Raw genomic sequence first — 5,523 nt, 5'->3', positions numbered from 1 at the left:
TTGTACAGATAAGTTGTTTAACCACTCAATCCCCCAGCCCCATGTTTTTCAGACACTTCATCTCTAAAAATGAGGATAATAAAATTTCCTGCCTCACAGAGCTTCTGGGAGGATTAAATCAGATAAGGGACTTGGTACAGAGTGTGCCCCTTAGCAGGTACTCAAAATGAATATAATACATATTATATATATAATCAGTATCAAACCTCTGAATAATATGACAGCTTTGTAAACTGCTTGCATAATGTCTTTATGTCATGTGCAGGCCAGCCTCTGCTAAAAAAAAGGGAAAGTGGGTGTTAAATGAGCTAGTGAGCTAGGGAATTGTTTCTTGGCCCCTTCTCCCAGATTTGAGAACTTGTGTCTGACTGTGGTGCCAGGAAAATCTATCCCTTCCCCCTTTCACGGATGGAGGACAGAACAAATGGCCTCTGCTTCACTTTCCCATGGAGCCCTAGGTACCACATCTCCCGCTGTTTCTAGTAGAACCTCGCTCATTGCTGACATAGGATGGATGCAGTTAATGTCTGCGAAGTTGAATTGCTTGAATTCTCATGCCCCATCTCATGAATGGACTCTAGACAAGTTGTTTTCTTCTAAACTTGTCTGCTCATATCTTAGAGCTCATTTTTATTTTGCAAATTCTAAAGCTTTGCCTCTGACATTCCTATCAACATAACTCAGTCACAAAGATTTCAAGGCAGAATAATTAATATACATTGATTATTCATTAATTCACTCAGAAAACATTTATTAGATGCCTACTGCGTTTTCTTAAAAAAAAAGAGCACATGTTTAGGTGTAGAAGAGCTTGTTTGCTTCTCCCCCGACAGCCTTTAAATGCTAATGAGGTCACCTTTATCTTTTTCTAAAATAATGTCTGACTATAGCGACATCTACTGGTAAAACTGAGCTCTAAACCAAGGGGATCCTGCGTGTATAGCCTCAAAGGTATTTTGACAATTCCTTTTTCCCTAAAGTGTAGTCCAGGCAGACATCCAAATCAACATTCTTTGATAATGAGTACTACGCCACTTCACTAAATGATTTTCTGTAAATGATTTCAGAATCTTAAAAGCTTTCCTGTTTGAAATACTTCTGCTATCTTTGCTGAAAAATCATAGACCAACCTGCCGGGCAGCCTTTTGAAAGGACCATACACAATAAAGTGCACAGAACCTTAGAAAAATATTACATTAAAGTAATTCATATTGATTTGGAAAGCTGAGAACCATGACTAACATAGCACTGCCATTAACTGGTGGTTCTCGGGACATTCCAGTGCAAATTATTATTTAAAAGCTAATTTGTGGGCCCTTGGAATTTTGTCTTAAATATAATGCCATGTCCAGTGGTTAAATCCTTTTTTTAAAAAAATTAATTAATTAATTTATTTTTGGCTGCGTTGGGCCTTCGTTGCTGCACGCGGGCTTCCTCTAGTTTTGGCGAGCAGGGGCTACTCTTCATTGCTGTGCACAGGCTCCTCATTGCGGTGGCTTCTGTTGTTGTGGAGCACGGGCTCTAGGCACATGGGTTTCAGTAGTTGTGGCACGCGGGCTCAGTAGTTGTGGCTCACGGGCTCTAGAGCGCAGGCTCAGTAGTTGTGGTGCACGGGCTTAGTTGCTCCGCAGCATGTGGGATCTTCCCGGACCGGGACTTGAACCCGTGTCCCCTGTATTGGCAGGCAGAATCTTAACCACTGCACCACCAGGGAAGTCCCCAGTGGTTAAATTCTTAAGGTATCCATTAATAGTTCATTTTATACAACATAACTGAAATAATGTGCATTTGCAAAACATGGATAAAAAGGGAGGATAAGAAATAATGCTTTGCAACATTAGTAAACAATTAGGATGTTTAAAAAGTGAAAAATAAAGTTTTTAAATAATGGATTTTTTTATTACCTTGAATACTGGGGGGATAAATGACTAATTGTCTAATAAATGATTTGCTAGCTTGCAAAATGTTAACTACCACTCATAGTGCCATTGAGTTTTATCAGTCAATGGATGCCTTTGGCTAGATGTCCTCATGGTTGCAAGAGGCTGCAGTAGCTCCAAGCATCACCTCCTTACAAAGTAGAAAAGGTTCTTATCAGAAACCTCATTGTGAGAATAAGAAAATCTTTCCTAGAGATATTGCCTATAAACTTTCCTTCTCATCTCATTAACCAGAATTGGTTTCTTTGCCCCTTTCTATGCCAATCACTGGCAAGTGGATTAGATCATCATGGTAAGTGAAATTCACTCCCACCTTAGCCCCTCTCCTGAGGTTGGGTTGTGGGTCACTTTCCCTAAGCAAACAAAATTGGGGATATTCAAGCAAGGAAAAGGGACGCAGATGGATTTGGTATCTACTAAACTGAGGAGTAAATGGGGTGGGGTGGAGGAATATGAGACAGGTGTGGGTGATTCTTTCTAGAAGTCTAAGTTTGATGGGAAGAACTAGGATAACAGCAAAAAGGAAATGTTGGAATTAGAAAAGGATTTGTTTGCTTTTGTTTGGCTTGAAGATGGAAGAGACATGAACATATTTATATGTAGAAGGAGGGCCAATAGAAGTGGAAAGTTTGAGGAATTAGAAAAACAAGTTCTTAAAGCATATGAGAAAGGATGGAATCTCTAGCCAGTTACCAGACTTTGGGATTTTGAATATCAAATTCCAAAAATCAATTGAGTCCATCAGAGAATGGCCAACTTTTAATTTCCTCAATTAGAAGCACTGAAAAAATCAACAATCCTTTCATTAAAATTACTTTCTGTGTAGCAGTTTCTGACTTGTAAACATTTTTCTTGTTCACTTTAGAACTGTCCATATTTTTTTTTTTTTTTTGGCTATTGGGAAAATTGGTAAAACTTGAATAAAGTCAGTATATTAGATATTAGCATTATATTGATGTTAATTTCCTGATTTTGCAAATTTTACTGTGGTTATTGAGAGAATATGCTTTTGAAGGAAATAGACAATGCAGAATTTTAGGGATGTGATGGTTAATTTTATGTGTCAACTTGTCTAGGCGATGATTCCCAGTCGCTGGGTCAAACAACCATCTAGATGTTGGTGTGGAGATATTCTTAAGATATGATTAACATTTAAATCAGCAGACTTTGAGTAAACCAGATTATACTCCATAATGCGGGAGGGCCTCATCCAATCAGTTGAAGGCCTTAAAGAGTAAAGACTTAGGTTTCCCAAAGAAGAAGAAATTCTTCTTAAGACTGCAGTGTAGACAATTGCCTGACTTCTAGCCTCTTGCCCCGCGGAATTCAGACTCGAGAATGCGACATCAACTCTCACCTGAATTTCAAGCCTGCTGGGCTGCTCTGCAGATTTCATGTTTGCCAGCCCCCATAACTGCATAAGCCAATTCCTTAATCTAAACTGCCACCCCCCACCCCGTGCCCATACATATGTCTCTCTCAAGATATGTATATATATCCTATCGGTTTGTTTCTCTGGAGAACCCTGAATAATGCAAGGGGTAAATGGCATCACGTCTGTAGACTCTCAGATGTTCACTTTTGGGGAATCTGGGTGAAAAGGTAGTGGGAATTATTTGTACAGTTCTTGCTGTGTTTCTGTAGTTCTGAAATTACATCAAAATAAAAAGATAAAAGAAAAAGAAAATGTATTTGAAAGCCAGTTTGGAACATGGCTTTTCTCTTATACAGAGCTTATGAACTTGTCTAAGTTCCCAAGGTAGACTGACAAAGGACTATTTAATGTAATACTGGGCCCTCTGAAGGTGATTAAATAGGAAGAAGGCAATAGTGTTTTATTGGTGATTCAACCAGAAGGGAAAGCATTATACTTGAATAATAGATTTTAATTAATCTTTATTTTGGTGGAGAAACTATTGCAAAGTTTTTTAATATTCAATTGCCAGTGTGAAATATTAGAGGGATAAACGGGGGATTGAGGAAAGAATGGAAGTTAAAGAAGAAACTGGTGCTCAGGGTATCTAGAGAGGAAGGGAGGAGAGTTTAAGGAAGGTTTCATTTAATTTGGTTTACTTGGAAGAAATTTGAGCATATTTATGCACTGAGGGGATGGAGCTAGGGTAGAAGGAGTAGTTGAAATTATACCAGAGAGAAGCAAAATCTGGTACACATGAAAAAGGATGGAATCTTAAGCAGTGCTTTTTAGATTTTATATACCACTAAAATGTTTTTAAATGATAAAACTGGAGGACTGATATAAAATTGTCAACTTCTACATTTGCCAGGTAAGGACATAAAAATAAAGATAGACAAAGCCATCCAAACAATGGGAATCCACTATTACCATCGTTTCGTAAATAAAAGACATTTAAACTCTAAATATAGAAAAGGCATAATGTAGGGATTTAATAAATTTAGCATGATGTTCTTCTTTCATTGAGGACCGTTTATATGGATTCTTGCTTTTGGCATTAGTTCTAGCTGAGCACATGTAAGCAGCTGTGTCTATCTTGGTAGCTGGTACAGAGCCTGCCAGACATGGTGTTCTAACAGCACACCTTGGATGGTTGCACATCTTTGTCTCCATTGTGACCTTGGCTCTTCCTTTGACTTGCTTTCCACAGTGGATCCTGATAACCCCTGACCTGGCCCCAGTCTCTGGTTCCTCCTCTTCCCAAGAGCAACTTTACAAGTAGGACCTGTGGCATCCACTTCCACTTGCTGTATTGAAATTGCATGTTTATCTGCCAAGGTTGTGATTATTTTTATATCACCAACTTTTGCCCTTTGTTAATGTTCAGACTCACTTATCTCTTTCTGGTTAGCATAGCTTTCCTTTTCTCTTCACTTTGTTCATTCCCTCACCATTGCTTCTTAAAGAATATTGTTTTGCTGGGGAAGTTTATTAGCACCTTGTTCCTGCTTCTCTAATCTGCATAGTAGGTGCCTCTTTGCTTTCACAGGGAATGGCTGGTTTGTTTACACACCGTACTGGTGATATTAGTGCCGTTCCTTTGAGCTTTGATCAGGCCCTGCGCTGTTTCATGACCTTTGGGGTGAAGTCCACAGCAATTCATCTTGTATCTGTAAATGGGAAGCATGAGATCAGTCAGAAAGTGCTTTGGGTCAGATCTCTGTTCTTTGCTAGTTATGTGACCTCACAAGTCTCTTAAACGCTCTAAAACTGTAAAATAGGGAAAAGAACATCAATCTTCTAAGGTTACTCCGAGGATCAAATGAGAGAAATGTGTAAGGAGCTTTGAAATATGCTGGCACGTGGCAGCTACAGTAACAATGGTAGCTGTTACTGCAACCCTCCTTTCCTCCCAGCACTTTCTAGAATTGTGCTGTCAAACAACCACTAGTTACATGCAGCCACTGAGCACCTGAAATGTGGCTGGTCTCAGCTGAGATGTGCTGTAACTGTAAAAGATACCCCACTTAAAGGGGAGACTACAGTGAGCTTACAGTTTACATCAGACTGTGATGTAACTAAGAAATAAAACGCCATTGACACATCTCTGAGATTTGGGGGGTATGAAAGCAGCTAGCATAATTACCATGAGTAATACAGGAGTATTAC

Source organism: Balaenoptera borealis, assembly GCF_965194805.1.
Source record: "Balaenoptera borealis genome assembly, chromosome: 10".
NCBI classification, from domain to species: Eukaryota; Metazoa; Chordata; class Mammalia; order Artiodactyla; family Balaenopteridae; genus Balaenoptera; species Balaenoptera borealis.
Note: the sequence above shows the minus strand (reverse complement) of the source record.